The sequence below is a fragment of the Hyperoodon ampullatus genome (assembly GCF_949752795.1).
Source record: "Hyperoodon ampullatus genome assembly, chromosome: 7".
Classification (NCBI taxonomy): domain Eukaryota; kingdom Metazoa; phylum Chordata; class Mammalia; order Artiodactyla; family Ziphiidae; genus Hyperoodon; species Hyperoodon ampullatus.
The window spans coordinates 61,128,161-61,144,735 of NC_136920.1; the positions used below are offsets into that span (position 1 = coordinate 61,128,161).

At 42.3% G+C, this 16,575-nt stretch overlaps 1 protein-coding gene across 8 annotated transcripts in view; it reads left to right on the forward strand.

Moving 5' to 3' along the window:
* STIM1 (stromal interaction molecule 1) overlaps window positions 1-16,575 on the forward strand; it is a gene marked incomplete at both ends in the record, with an annotated part of 189,758 nt that overhangs the window by 63,158 nt on the left and 110,025 nt on the right. The window lies entirely within an intron of this gene.

Sequence of the window (16,575 nt, forward strand, 5' to 3'; positions counted from 1 at the left end):
GGGAAATGTGTCAGGTATTTGTTCATAAGAAGGCCACAAGTTTTGTGTCCCTTGTCACAATGTACCCAGATTCCTGTTGGGTGTGTTGTAAACAGAGGAACCATTTCTTCAGGCCCCCTGCTCTGAGCACACCCCATACAGGGGATATTTCTTTTTTTGTACATTTTTCCTTTAGTGGCCCTTAAAAAGCAGTTCCTTTTGTACTTCAGTGTTTAACAGAATGTAGCAAATACATTTAACTGGCACATGAAGGGAAACTTACATTCTACAGGCTAGCAATCTCCCGAGCTCCATAGTTTGTAATTTTTATTTTTATTTTTTTAAATTTACGTTTTTTTATAGTTTATTATTATTATTTTAAAATTAATTAATTTTTGGCTGCCGTTGCGTCTTCGTTGCTGCACACGGGCTTTCTCTAGTTGCGGTGAGCAGGGGCTACTCTTCGTTGTGGTGTGCGGGCTTCTCATTGCGGTGGCTTCTCTCGTTGCAGAGCATGGGCTCTAGGCATGCGGGCTTCCGTAGTTGTGGCACGCAGTCTTCAGTAGTTGTGGCTCACGGGCTGTAGTGCGCAGGCTTAGTAGTTGTGGCGCACGGGCTTAGTTGCTCCGCGGCATGTGGGATATTCCCGGACCAGGACTCCAACCTGTGTCGCCTGTATTGGCAGGAGGATTCTTAACCACTGTGCCACCAGGGAAGCCCTATTTTTTTTTAATCTTAAGAAATATTTTGTATATATTGTTCAAATCACATTTGCTGGCAAATGAATGCAGTTTACAAAATATTGCTTTTCGGGCTTCCCTGGTGGCGCAGTGGTTGAGAGTCCGCCTGCCGATGCAGGGGACACGGGTTCGTGCCCCGGTCCGGGAAGATCCCACATGCCGCGGAGCGGCTGGGCCCCTGAGTCATGGCCGCTGAGCCTGCGCGTCCGGAGTCTGTGCTCCACAACGGGAGAGGCCACAGCGGTGAGAGGCCCGCGTACCAAAAAAAAAAAAAAAAAACAAAAAACAAAAAACAAAAAAAAACAAAATATTGCTTTTCATGTCCTATTTAATCCCATTTTTCACTGCAGCAAGAAGGAAATAGTGTTTCACCAGTGATATGTGCCTTTTATTTTTCACTATTAAGCAGGAAACCTATAAAGAGACTTCTTAGCTGGATTAAATATCTTCAGACTTTAAACATCACAGAAAATTTGTAGAGTTTTATCTTTAGATTTAATTTTTAGATGTATTTTAAATCATGATAGCTTTATTTCATCATTATTAAATACAAAGATTGGCAAACTACACTTGCTTCTACAAATAAATCCATATATATATATTTTTTGTATATTATCTGTGGCTACCTTTGCACTAATGGCAGAGTTATTTAGTTACAATAGAATAGAGGATGTTTGGCCTGTGAGCCTGAAATATTTGCTGTCTGGCCCTTTATAGAAAATGTTTGCTGACCCCTGATTTAGTGTAATGTATCAAGACACAGTATATACTAAGGATGAAGTTCACTGTTAATGAGAAACATAAATCCATCTTTCCAGAAGTTTTTTTTGATAGTTTTCAATCTTTTTGGCCAACTTATTATTTGAACCAGTTAGATTGTTTTTACCCTGTAATGTAGCTGATAGTCAGTTTAGGAATAGAGTTAGGAATAGAAAGGTCAGCTCTGTCATTTTCTTGTTATTTATTTTTGTGTGTAATTTTAATATTATCTTCAACCAGTGGGGATTGTTTTTTATTTTTACTTATTTGCAAGAATCCTTTAAAATCATTGATCTATGTGGTGGGGGTTGGTTTAGTTGGGAAAAAAATAGAAACCATAATTTGTAAGTTTATTTAGTCAGACATGTATTATTTGCAGTACAGTATGTCATGGTATCCTGAAAGCACATGAGTAACTGCAGACAGACACTGTTGTTCTCCCTTGAACACTGTGGAACTTCCATTCTATTCTCAGGACACCTTATATGTAATAAATGATATGGAAACATTTGACAGATTCAGAGAGGGCATCATTGTTAGTCTGTACATTTAATACTGGTAAAGTGTAATTCTTATATTTTAAGATTAAAAACAGGATAAAATGAGAGTTTTAATGTTTTTGTACTTTCATTGGAAAGTCTTGTGCATTCCAGTTAGAAGATGACTCTCTTAATATATACTGTTTGTGTAAATTCTTTCTGAATGTAGGCATAATCCCTGAATATAAATAAAAGGTTGTAGCATAATAAGAATTGAGCTCGAAGTCTGGCAAAGACTCTCTTGTGTGAATAGTACTATCAGCAATTATGGTTAGAGAATCTGGAGGCCAAACAAAGCCTCACTTAGGTGCTTCATCTGTTCTTGTCCTCTGTGGGTAGCCATCTCTCTTCCAATAAGATTTTGTATCTGCAGCTAATTAAATCAAGAATAGAACCTTAGAATGGAGGTTACAGGACTGTGTCTTCCTGCCATTCTGTAACCCACCAGAAACACTGCAATGAGCAAGACACTACCTAACAGTCTTCATTAGGTGGGGATTTACTTTGGGGAGCTGACAAAAATATGGAGTCACACTACCTGGGTTCAAATTCTGGACTTCTCATTTTATTAGTTGTGTATTCTTAGGCAAGTTTACTTTAAACTCTCTGTGTCACAGTTTCCTCTTATGTTAAATGGGGAGAATGGTATCCAATTTATAAGGTTGTTATGAAAAATTAGTTAATCCATATACAGTGCTTAGGATAGTGTCTGGCACATATGAAGTGCTCAATGAATGTTTGTTAGTATTTCACTTTTTGAAGGTTCAGATTTTGTCGGTACACTGAGAATATTTATCTCTTCAAGCAGAATCTCTTACCCAAGTTCATGAGGCTGATATATAAAAACCTCAAGAATGCCTGTGTTGGTATGACCAGTGCTTTTTTGCCTTTGGGTGGCAATGTGGAACACCAAATCCTAATCAGAAAGGTTATGGTGAACATGAAATTTGAATTAGGGCCATTAGTTAGATGAATCCAGTGTTTTGTGTATAATACCAAAGTAGCTAAAATGAATATTTATTACGTTTTCCTGTATTTAAGAATTTCTCCACTTAAAATGCCAGACATCTACTTTCAACCTCTTTTGCAGCTTGCCGTAGGTTCTTTTGGTCTGATCCGCTTTCCATGGACTTTGACTCTTAAGAGCTGGTGATGCAGGCAAGCAGGGACTGCAGTGGTGGTGGTGCATGTAGCAAGATTGAGTTCCCAGAGCAGCAGTGGTAGTCATATTGCAGTGTCTGGATCATAGTGGCTGGGGATAGTGGAGGTTGGCAGTGGAAGCAGAGATGTCCTGACCAGACTAGCTCTACTGCCAGATTTTAGGTGTTGTTCTTGACATCCATCCCTGGGTTTTCAACTTCTCCAGGTGAGCCTGAGCTGCTCTTAAAATAAAGTGTTCTTTTTTTTTTTTTTTCTGCTTAGATTATCTAGAATCAGTTTTAGTTGCTGAACTTACAAACTAAGTTGTTCTTGCGACTAAGGACTCTGGCTGACACTGACGCTACAGTAGCCTGATGCATTCGTCTCACAGTAGGGATGGAAAGGTCATGGGAATTCAGCTGGAATGTTTGAAGTTCATTGGCTCCCTGTCTTTTGAGAGTGTTAGGGTCACTGTATTCCCAGGGCCTAGAATTGTGTCTGGTATATAGTAGGTGCTCAGTAAACCTCTGTGGAATGAATGAGTGATGGGTTCATTCTGCCAATGAACCCAATTGTATGTCTGCCAATATGTGTATCTGTGATTGCTTTTTCTCAGCTTCTGGGGCTGTCCAAAACTTCTGGATGAAGTACAGATTTTTTTCTTTAGGTGTGTTAATACATATGTAATCCTATATAACAGTTACATTTTATTGGTTTGGGAACTGTTTTGCCTTTTAAACTCATTTGGCTTATCTGTGCTCTGTGGGCGTTTTAGTTTAGCCCTGGGGTGTATGATTATCTGTGACTTTGTGTGTGTGTGTGTGTGTGTGTGTGTGTGTGTGTGTGTGTAGAGGGGCACTTCACAGAGCCCCAAAGTACTGACAAGGACTTAAATCCCTTCCTGGTGTGAGAGCTTTCCCGGCATTCTGGAAGCCATCACTTCTTGAGTCTTCCTCATGAGGCTTGTTGGTGGAATAAAGAAAAGACCATACAGCCACAGACAGTTCCATACATGCGTGCACACACATGTGCATGCACACGCACACACACAGAGAACTGTATTTAAATCTAGTAACTTTATGACTTTATGTAGTTAAGTTTCCTACAGATGTCCTGCTTTTCCCCTGATGGTGATGCTGAAATTAGGAAAGACAGAAAATACAGGCCCCTTATCTCCTCTTTTCTTTTTCCTCTGTTCCAGGTCTTCCCTTTAAGAAACTGTATGGGAACTGGCAATTTACACCTATATTCTGGTCATTTGCTTATATTTACTGAGCCCCTTCCTGGGTGCCATAGGATGATGGCCTTCTGAGGCTGGAGGTGCTGGGATTTGAGAGGTCGAGGTGGCTTGTTCCCAGTTCCTTATGTTCCTTGCCTCTCTTCCTGGTCGAGTGGCTGAGGCTGGTGGCAGAGGGCAGTATACCGGAGAGCCCTCTCTCTCCATCTCTAGAGCACAGTGTTTTAGACTTCGTGTTCTCATAAATCAGGGCTGGGACTTTTTTTTTTTTTTTTTTTTTATTGCGGAGCACAGGCTCCGGACACGCAGGCCCAGCGGCCATGGCTCACGGGCCCAGCCGCTCCACGGCATGTGGGATTTTCCCAGACCGGGGCATGAACCCGTGTCCCCTGCATGCGGACTCTCAACCACTGTGCCACCAGGGAAGCCCCAGGGCTGGGACTTTGAGATGAAGATTCGTGAACAAGCTCATCAAGAGGTAGGATCATCTGGCCTTCCCTTCTTGAGTTTCAGATAAAGAAACAAGCCTAGAGGGTAGTGACTCGTCCACAGTGATGCAGTTGGTCAGGGCTAGAGTGAGTATCTAAATATATTTCCAAGGGCAAACTGAAATCCTATAAACGCTGAGCCCCATCTGAGGCCTCCTGTAACATAAAGCTAGCAGGGTTGGGGAGGGTGAGGGATTTATTCTGTAGTTTCCTTCCTTGCATCTTATGAAGAGTCAACACCTTACTTGTGGTTGCTCTAGTTTGCTATCATGCTTCATTGTTTAGAGTGGACCCCAGTCTGCAGTCTTTGGTCTGGAACACAGCCCAGTCCTAAATTGCCTGTCTTGGGCCATGGGTTACCAAGTTTACAGACAACAATCCTGTGCCTCTGTAGACACGTGACCAGGCTATTAATAGATCTGAAGTTCTGGGAGAGTCTCAGCTCTTCCCCCACTTCCCCACTCCCAGCAGCCTGCCTGCTGGTAATTTCCTCAGTGCTCAGATAGCTAGACACAGAATGGAAACAGGGCAGTCTGCCCATCCCCTTTTAGGAGGTAAGACAGGCCCAAGTCTGTATGAGTAACCTCTGGCCTTGTGGGTCTCTGTGCTGTATCAGGTCAAATGAAAGTGCTTAGCATTTAAGAGGAAATAATAGCCCTGTGCCCTAGGTGGGATTTTTTTTTAAATAAATCTATGTTTGACCCTCACTGTATGAAAGACACTGAACTAGGCCCTTTGAATGTGTTATCTCAACCTTCTCTACAACCTTGTGAGATAGGTATTATTCTTATTTTATAGAGATTATTAAAACTCAGAAAGATTGACTAAGTAACCTACTGTCACACAGCTAAACAACACTTGAATCCAGGCCCTCTGATCTTGTTTTTCCTAAATGACAACTTCCCTGTTTACAACTTTCTTTAGTAAAATCGGGCTAGGGTAATTTGGACAAATTATCATTGGGGGCACCTGTGTTATTGAATGATTCCACATAGCTCAGAAAAATGGGGGTGAACCTGAAGGGAAGGGAAGAAGGCCTATCAGTCTGTGGGCAATCAAAGGGAACTCAGTGGATGGCAATAGCAGGATGGTACCTTTCATAGGCCTGTGTGCCCTTAGTGAACTCAGGTCAGATAGTGGCTGTCCTGCAGGCTAATAAGCCATATTCCTTAGCAGGGCATTCAAGGCACTCAGAGGTGGGGTTTCTGCTTCGTAACTCCTATTCTGTCTCTTCTTACTTCCTGCCACACAGGCTGTTCTTTGTTCTATTGTTCATCAAATCTGCTGTCATCTTCCATGCATGGGCATTTGTAGGCTCTATTAAGAGTTGAATCAAAAAGTAACCATTGAGGGCTTCCCTGGTGGCGCAGTGGTTGAGAGTCCTCCTGCCGATGCGGGGGACGCGGGTTCGTGCCCCGGTCCGGGAAGATCCCATATGCCGCGGAGCAGCTGGGCCCGTGAGCCATGGCCGCTGAGCCTGTGCGTCCGGAGCCTGTGCTCCACAATGGGAGAGGCCACAACAGTGAGAGGCCCGCGTACAGTAAAAAAAAAAAAAAAAAAAAAAAAAAAAGTAACCACTGACAGCTTAGGGCTGAGCAGACAGTTTTGAATCCCCAGCCACTCCAGAGCCATTTTGGACTGGAGCTCTCTCATTCCTTCATTCCTTCACTCATGTATTCAGTTATTCTAACATATTGGGCACTCCCTCTGTGCCAGGTACTGTACTAGGCCCTGGGAATCAGTATAATGAACAAGACAGATATGGTTCCTGCTCTCCTAGAGCTTACAGTGTAGCAGGGAAGGCAAAAATAAAACAGATAATCACAATGAAGTCTGATGACTTATGAGGTGGAAATAAGGGATGTGATGAGAGGGTACTTATGGCTGGGGAACTTAATATTATTTAGGGTGTCAGGAAAGACCTCAACACTACCTTAATAGATGACATTTAAGTTGAGACCTGAGAATTGAGAAAAAATAGCTAAGTAAATGGGGTTAAGAAAGGTAAATTCTAGGCAGCAGATAGAGTATATGCAGAGGCCTAAAGTCCAGGTGATAGGGATAAGGCCATGTCCATGTTGGTTCATTTATTAAGCAACCATTTACAGCTGGTGGGTTATGTCATGCACTGTGCTAGGGTCTGGGGACATACAAAACAATCAGACATGGTCCCTACCTGCCCACATACAAAACAATCAGACATGGTCCCTACCTGCCCTGGAGATGCTCAGTTAGGAGCAGTGGCTTTACTGCTTGGTAACCAGGGTGCTAAAGTCATCCTAGGTCTTGGATTCAATCTCCTGGCTCCCATGTGACAAGACTTAACACCTTCAGAGACACTGCCTGCCCTTGAGTATTTGGCCCACCTGTCAAGCAGAGAGGATGTGGACCACAGCTGGAAACTTGTAGCATTTGCTTTCATCCCTGGCTTCACACTTGCCAGATCCTTGGTTAATGGGGTTCATCTACAGACTTGAGGTTGATGGAGGTCAAGAAATTGGCTTTTACCTCAGCAGGAGCATAGGAGAGGCTTTCTGGCTAAGATGGAGTTGCCATGGTTGTCAGAGCTGTGTCCCTGGTGCCTCATATTTGTTAGTTGGATTGATTGTGTGGTCTCAGACCCATCCATTGTCTTGAATTCACCTATGGTGGTATTTTAGCTCTGTTTTTCTGAGTTCTGGTACCGCTTATAATAGACAGAAGGCTCAGTGGCTGGCTGCCTTGGACTGTGCAATTGCCTAACTCCAGGGTGCGCTGTTCACATAGACTGTGTTGTGAATGGGGCCACCCCTCCCTAACTGTGCAACAGTGCATCCTTGTGGCTCTGGTTAAAGGGAAAGGAAGTTATTTAAACACTGACTGTGTGCCTCAGGCTAGTGGTTTATATTCTTTACTTCATTTAATAATCTCAATAATGCTCTGAGGTAAATACTATTATTATGCTTATTTACAGATGAGAAGACTGAAGTTTTGGTGAAGCTAGTGAGTAGTGCCTTGGGATTAGAGCTCGGGTCTGAGTGAAGTTCATGCTTCTCTCCCACTCCCAGCTGTTTCCCAATGTGGTCACAGACTGCAGGTCTTGCGTGTCATCTTGTTTCCATGGCTTGCTTGGCCTTGTCTATTTTGACTTATCTGCCTGGCCGCCCTGTGTCAGTAACCTAAGGATTCTCAGCATGGCTGAGGCTCAGGAATGTGTCCTGCTTGGGAGATACTCTAGAGTCATTTTTTTTTCCATCTAAAATTATTTTTGTGTTTAGCAGGAGGCAACAATATAACTGTAACTAAAGTCATTTTAAAGGGTAAGTCAGCTCTGGATTTGCTGGGCTGCCTTTCTTACTGCAGCTCCCACAGCGTTCTCAGTAGGATAGAAGCTGGGGATGGCTCACTGGAGATGAGTTTGGGTGAAAAAGGCATTGGATCTGGGCTTGGCTGATGGGATGAGATTCCCTCAGCCTTTCTAAGCTGCATGGCTGCTAGGGTTGGTTGGATCTTTGCAAATTAGTACTTAATGTTCCTTTTCCAGGGACCTGTGGTTCTCATTTCTCCCTTTTAGGAGAGGACCTGCCTCTTCAACTGGGGATTCTGGAGCTACTGACCTTAGAGTGGGGAGGGTTTTTCCTTCCTGGAGTTTTCAGGGGTGTGTTTGGTGTGGGAGAGTGCTGTGTCAGGCAGAGTCTGGGGGAAGGCGGGAGGAGAGGTGGGATGTGTATTCACTGCCTCACCTGCTTTTCAGTACTCTTTCTTCCCTTCCTTTCTCTTGGCAGTTTTGCAGTCCCATTTGAGAAGTAGGATCTAAATAACAGAAGGCCTCTGCACTCACCTAGCTTGTGCTCCAGCTACCCGAGACTGCTTGCAGGTCCTGAAGCATGACAGGCTATTTCATATCTCAGGTCTTTGTACATTCTGTTCCCTCTGTCCTTTCCATCTTCTCTGCCCCATGGATACCTCCTCATCCTTTCAAGACTCAGTTTAGATGTTACCTTTTTAGTGACATTGCCTTTGATCCCTTCTTTCTATGGCGGTAGGCACTCTGTACAGGCCTTTGTTGTACCATGTTTACTCACTTAACTCTCTGCTTCGCTGTCCACATCTTGAGCCCCTTAAGAGCAAGAGACTGAGTCGGTTTCATCCTTCTTTAGCAGGCACAAGACCTGAAGGAGACTAGAGTATCAAGAAATTTGAACTGAGCTACACTGATGCCTGAACTAGATGGTTGTACAACTATCTTGTGTACCTCCATAAACTAAAAAAGGATTCTCTTGCATAATTCACTGTATTGTGTTATCTTCTAGGTCCCATAGTCCTTCAAACTTGCATGGCGGTAGCTGACTTCCAGAGAGAACAGTGTCGTGCTCTGCAGATGTTATCTCTGCCTGCTTTGCCCTTCACCTCACAGTGCTCTTCTAGCCCCCTGGGCCTGATCCAGGGAATGAATAGGGAGGAAATGCCAGGAATGAGCCACGCTTGGTATCCTGAATCCTTAATTTGCAGATTTGGTCCTGTGGGGCAGTGCAAGGTGAGAAAATAGAAATGAACCTGTTCCCTGTAATAGCAGCTGAACTGGTCGCCTCCAAATTATGACTGCCATCACTGTTGCTGCAGCAGCCATAGCCATGAGGCACTCCCCTTACTGTATTCTGGGTCTAAGACAATCAGTTCTTCTAAATTAGCTCACTTGGCTCACCCTGAGTTTCTCACAGGACTGAGATCCTGAAACCAGTCCTATTACAATTGTTTTTCTACCATTGTCGGGCCACAGATTGTGAGATCGTTTATTCTTATCCCTTCATTTTTATAGGGGAGGAAACTGAAGTTCACAGTGCCATGGGACTAGCTCATGGTCATGTGACTAGTAAGTGTCCGCTGAGGCTAGACACCGGTCTTCCAGCTCCCTGCAGAGTGGTCTCTTCACTCTGCCTTGTTGCCTCTGATATCAGTTTCCTCTCTCTATTTGTAATTTCTGTAGATTGTGAACTTGGTGAGGGTGAGGGAGCCTGGAAACTTGGTATCTTTTCCTTCTGTCACCCCCTCCTCCTGCCTAGGCTAGGCAGAGAAGACGTTCAGGGAAGACTTGGTGAAGGACTGAATAGAAACCTAAGTTGGCCCAGGAAGATCTCATGGGCTCAGCCAGAGGAAGACTAAAGAAAACAGATCCCTCCCAGTTTCACTGGAACGTCTTTGATTTTGGTGATGATTCCTGTGGTTTGGCTTTGCTAGTGTTAAACGCAGCCTTGGCTGGAGCATGGACGAGGTGTGGTTTGTGATACTGGTATTTTATCTGGTGAAAGCCAGATCTGTAATGAAACTTCTGGGAAAATACCACATCTCAGCTAACTGAAGGTCCCTTTGGGTTTTCAGACCCCTCCCTTGCTCTCCAGCAGCAATCACAGGACATAGAGATTGGGCGCATCATTGCTAACTCCATTACAAATAGATAACATTGCTTCAGTGCTTACTATGATTTCTGGAACTATTTTAGGTATTTCAGAATTCTTTTAATCCTCACAATCCTCCATGAGTAGTTACTATAATTTTTTTTTAACCTTTCAAATCGATTTTATTGAGATGTAATTTACATATAGTAAAATGCACTCATTTTAAGTGTTCAGTTTGAGTTTTGACAAATATATACACCTCTGGAACCTCTCCCCTGCAATCTCTCCCCTGCAATCAAGGTATAGAACATTTCCATCAGTGGGTACTGTTATTATCTTCATTCTACAGGGAGAACACTGAGGTACAGAGGAATTAAGTGATTTGTTCAAGGTCTCATGGCTAATAAGTGATAGAACCAAGATTTGAACCCAGGCTGTCTGACTCCAGAGCCCATGTTCTTAACTACTGTGCTATTCTACCTTCCGTCTCTTCTTTTGTGGTCCAGCCATTGCCTGTCTTGCTCTGGTGGACAAGTGCATTAAAGAGTAAGATGACATAGGCTTAATAGTCTATGCACTAAAGGGGTCTTGAGGAGCAAGAGGCCCAGAGGTAGGCGGTGGAGAGGGATGAAACAGCTCTCAGTACTGCTAGAATCTCAGGACCAAAGTAGGCAGAACTACTTGCCTTATGCCCAGCCTTTGCCTCTCCAGGCCTGTGAAGAATGGGGTGGACTAGGGAGCCTGCTAACAGGGTATAATGTAGTGTCTGAAAAAGGGACTGGCTCCTAGGCTCACAGTACAAGATATAGAAATATAGATGATAGGACACGATAGTCTCATATGCTCTGAGACTGCTCTCTGTGGTAGGCTGCAGCCAGTTCTGGGCTAGGCACTATAAGGGCAACATGGACAGGCCAGAGCATATGTAAAGGAGGCAAGATGGAGGGGGGCCTTGAAATCTAGTGCTTTGGAGAGAAGTTGAAGGAGCCAGGTTTGGAAGCCCTGAAGAGAAAATGTAATCATTGTCTTCCTATCCTTGAAAGGCTGTTCTTTGGAAGAGAAAATCAACTTGTTTTCCTGTGTGGCTTCAGAAGGCATAATTAGAGCCCTCTGGGTGGGCCAGTATAGCATATTTTGGAAAAATTGAAGTGCAGTGGATATGAAATGCCTCATTAGCTTGTCATTTGTTTGAAGTACAAATAAGGTCAGATGTCTTTCCAATATTAAGGTTAATCCTTGAATGACTATAAAATTATCAGGAAATTTAGTATGTTTCTCTTGGGGTTTTTCCTCCTCCCTCTTTCTCTTTCTGAAGTATTAAGAACTCTAAGGGGTCAGGCTTAGTTCCAAACAGAGGGCTAGAGAATCTTATTGGTCTGGTTGCAGGCCCCATATTTGAGCTTCTGTTGATGATAACACAGTGTGGCTTTTAAAAACAGACTACTCACAGTATGTTGTTTCCTTATTTAGTGTAGCTGTGAGGACTTGGTTCTGCACACGTGACAGTGGTTCTTTGAAGGAGGATGATATAGTGCTCCTTGAATGTCACACTTGGCCTAGGCTTTACTGTGTTTGACCTCTCCAAGTCATGTCTATATATGCTCATCCACCGGAGAAGGGAACCTCTTCAATCTCTAGTTGGCTGGGTCTAGAAGTGTTTGCATAGCCAGCATTCTTCCATGATCATTTTGGTTATGGTATTGAGCTTAGAACAGCCATTCATACTTTCTCTTTCCTCAGTGTGAGTGCTGACTGTAGGCTCTTACTGTCCCTTCCTACCTTTAACTTGACTTAAAATCTCAAGTCAGTCTGAGAAATTCTAATAGTATAGAACCTCAGAAGACAGGTGGTCAAGGTTTCAGTCTTTGGTCCTGGGAGAGCTTTGGACCCTGTGTATATTTGTATTCATTTTCCCCAGTTTTACATACCAAGGAGTATTGGGAACAGTCTTTGCCAAGTCACAGAAGATCATGTTGTATCCTTTTCCCCAGGGATAATGTGTGCCTGCTTGCTTTATATTTATATAATTAAAGGGGTGTTAAAAAACCCCTTAAGAACAATAGTCTGCACCAAGATGACTTGATGTTTCTAAGACAGAGAGGGGCTGACAATTTTTAAAATGGCAGTTTTTCTCTAACTAAAGTAGTTTGGATTGTTGTTTAATCTGGTCCCCTGCTAATAAACAAGGAAGATTTTCCAAACGACTGTAACTCCCTGTCATTGGAGTGGGCCATGCAGAGATAGGAGTGCTTTGACTTTATAACAGTTAAACAGAGACTAACTGCCTAGGGCCACGGGGAGGAAATGCTGAATTTCTTAATAAGACCACCATCCAGAATGACTAAGGTTGGCATTAGAAGATGTGAGAAGGGGTAACTGGACCATGTCATCTGAACCTGGATCTTGAAACCCTTTCCTTCATTGAGGGACTGATTCTTACTAAATATCTTTACCACCATACTAGCTTCTGGAAGGTACTGCTTTCCTTTTCTGTTTGGGTCCAAGTTGGGTACAGGAGCTTTTTTTTTTCACTATTGTGTAACTGGGTCCTACACAGAATGTTGTTGTTTGGTCTTGCTTGACTATTTTCCTTTATTTCTTTTTCTTTTTTTTTAAATTTTATTTTTTATACAGCAGGTTCTTATTAGTTATCTATTTTATACACATCAGTGTATACATGTCAATCCCAATCTCCCAATTCATCACACCACCACCCCCACCCCACCACCCCACTTTCCCCCCTGGGGTCCATACGTTTGTTCTCTACATCTGTGTCTCAATTTCTGCCCTGCAAACTGGTTCATCTGTACCATTTTTCTAGCTTCCACATATATGCGTTAATATACGATATTTGTTTTTCTCTTTCTGACTTACTTCTCTCTGTATGACAGTCTCTAGGTCCATCCACCTCTCTACAAATGACCCAATTTCGTTCTGTTTTATAGCTGAGTAATATTCCATTGTATATATGTACCATGTCTTCTTTATCCATTCGTCTGTCGATGGGCATTTAGGTTGCTTCCATGACCTGGCTATTGTAAATAGTGCTGCAATGAACATTGGGGTGCATATATCTTTTTGAATTATGGTTTTCTCTGGGTATATGCCCAGTAGTGGGATTGCTGGGTCATATGGTAATTCTATTTTTAGTGGGTTTTTTTTGTGATACGCGGGCCTCTCACTGTTGTGGCCTCTCCCGTTGCGGAGCACAGACTCCGGACGCGCAGGCTCAGTGGCCATGGCTCACAGGCCCAGCCGCTCCGCGGCATGTGAGATCTTCCCAGACCAGGGCACGAACCTGTGTCCCCTGCATCGGCAGGCGGACTCTCAACCACTGTGCCACCAGGGAAGCCCCTATTTTTAGTTTTTTAAGGAACCTCCATACTGTTCTCCATAGTGGCTGTATCAATTTATATTCCCATCAACAGTGCAAGAGGGTTCCCTTTTCTCCACACCCTTTCCAGCATTTACTGTTTGTAGATTTTCTGATGATGCCCATTCTAACTGGTGTGAGGTGATACCTCATTGTAGTTTTGGTTTGCATTTCTCTAATAATTAGTGATGCTGAGCGGCTTATCATGTGCTTCTTGGCCATCTGTATGTCTTCTTTGGAGAAATGTCTATTTAGGTCTTCTGTCCATTTTCTGATTGGGTTGTCTGTTTTCTTAATATTGAGCTGCTTGAGCTGTTTATATATTTTGGAGATTAATCCTTTGTCTGTTGATTTGTTTGGAAATATTTTCTCCCATTCTGAGGGTTGCCTTTTCATCTTGTTTGTAGTTTCCTTTGCTTTGCAAAAGCTTTGAAGTTTCATTAGGTCCCATTTGTTTATTTTTATTTCCATTACTCTAGGAGGTAGATCAAAAAAAATCTTGCTGTGATTTATGTCAAAGAGTGTTCTGCCTATATTTTCCTCTAAGAGTTTTATAATGTCTGGTCTTACATTTAGGTCTCTAATCCATGTTGAGTTTATTTTTGTGTATGGTGTTAGGGAGTGTTCTAATTTCATTCTTTTACATGTAGCTGTCCAGTTTTCCCAGCACCACTAATTGAAGAGACTGTTTTTTTCTCCATTGTATATCCTTGCCTCCTTTGTCATAGATTAGTTGAACATAGGTGTGTGGGTTTATCTCTGGGCTTTCTATCCTGTTTCATTGATCTGTATTTCTGTTTTTGTCCCAGTACCATATTGTCTTGATGACTGTAGCTTTGTAGTATAGTCTGAAGTCAGGCAGTCTGATTCCTCCAGCTCCGTTTTTCTTTCTCAAGTTTGCTTTAGCTATTTGGGATCTTTTGTGTTTCCATAGACATTGTGAAATTTTTTGTTCTAGTTCTATGAAAAATGCCATTGGTAGTTTGATAGGGATTGCATTGAATCTGTAGATTGCTTTGGGCAGTATAGTCATTTTCACAATGTTGATTATTCCAATCCAAGAACATGGTATATCTCTCCATCTGTTTGTGTCATCTTTGATTTCTTTCATCAGTGTCTTTTTTTTTTTTTTTTTTTTTTCCGATATGCGGGCCTCTCACTGCTGTGGCCTCTCCCATTGTGGAGCAGAGGCTTTGGACATGCAGGCTCAGCGGCCATGGCTCATGGGCCCAGCTGCTCCGCGGCATGCGGGATCCTCCCGGACCGGGGCACGAACCCATGTACCCTGCATCGGCAGGTGGACTCTCAACCACTGCACCACCAGGGAAGCCCATCAATGTCTTATAGTTTTCTGAGTACAGATCTTTTACCTCCTTAGATAGGCTTATTCCTTGGTATTTTATTCTTTTTGTTGCAGTGGTGAAAGAGATTGTTTCCTTAATTTCTCTTTCTGATCTTTCGTTGTTAGTGTATAGGAATGCAAGAGATTTCTGTGCATTAATTTTGTATCCTGCAACTTTACCAAATTCACTGATTAGCTCTAGTAGTTTTCTGGGGGCATCTTTAGGATTCTCTATGTATGGTATCATGTCATCTGCATACAGTCACAGTTTTACTTCTTCTTTTCCAATTTGTATTCGTTTTATTTCTTTTTCTTCTCTGACTACCATGGCTAAGACTTCCAAAACTATGTTGAAAAATAGTGGTGAGAGTGGACAACCTTGTCTTGTTCCTGATCTTAGAGGAAATGGTTTCAGTTTTTCACCATTGAGAATGATGTTTGCTGTGGGTCTGTCATATATGGCCTTTATTATGTTGAGGTAGGTTCCCTCTATGCCCACTTTCTGGAGAGTTTTTATCATAAATGGGTGTTGAATTTTGTCAAAAGCTTTTTCTGCATCTATTGAGATGATCATATGGTTTTTCTTCTTCAATTTGTTAATATGGTGTATCACATTGATTGCTTTGCGTATATTGAAGAATCCTTGCATTCCTGGGATAAATCCCACTTGATCATGGTGTCTGATCCTTTTAATGTGTTATTGGGTTCTGTTTGCTGGTATTTTGTTGAGGATTTTTGCATCTATAGTCACCAGTGATATTGGTCTGTAATTTTCTTTTTTTGAAGTATCTTTGTCTGGTTTTGGTATCCAGGTCATGGTGGCCTCATAGAATGAGTTTGGGAGTGTTCCTTCCTCTGCAAACTTTTGGAAGAGTTTGAGAAGGATGGGTGTTAGGTCTTCTCTAAATGTTTGATAGAATTCACTTGTGAAGCCATCTGGTCCTGGACTTTTGTTTGTTGGAAGATTTTTAATCACAGTTTCAATTTCATTACTTGTGACTGGTCTGTTCATATTTTCTATTTCTTCCTGGTTCAGTCTTGGAAGGTTATACCTTTCTAAGAATTTGTCCATTTCTTCCAGGTTGTCCATTTTATTGGCATAGAGTTGCTTGTAGTAGTCTCTTATGATGCTTTGTATTTCTGCGGTGTCCATTGTAACTTCTCCTTTTTCAATTCTAAATTTATTGATTTGAATCTTCTCCCTCTTTTTCTTGATGAATCTGGCTGAAGGTTTATCAATTTTATCTTCTCAAACAAGCAGCTTTTAGTTTTATTGATCTTTGCTATTGTTTTCTTTGTTTCTATTTCATTTATTTCTCCTCTGATTTTTATGATTTCTTTCCTTCTACTAACTTTGGGTTTTGTTTGTTCTTCTTTCTCTAGTTCCTTTAGGTGTAAGGTTAGATTGTTTATTTGAGATTTTTCTTGTTTCTTGAGGTAGGCTTGTATTGCTATAAACTTCCCTCTTAAAACTGCTTTTGCTGCATCCCATAGGTTTTGGATCATCGTGTTTTCATTGTCATTTGTCTCTAGGTATTTTTTGATTTCCTCTTTGATTTCTTCAGTGATCTCTTGGTTATTTAGTAACGTATTGTTTAGCCTT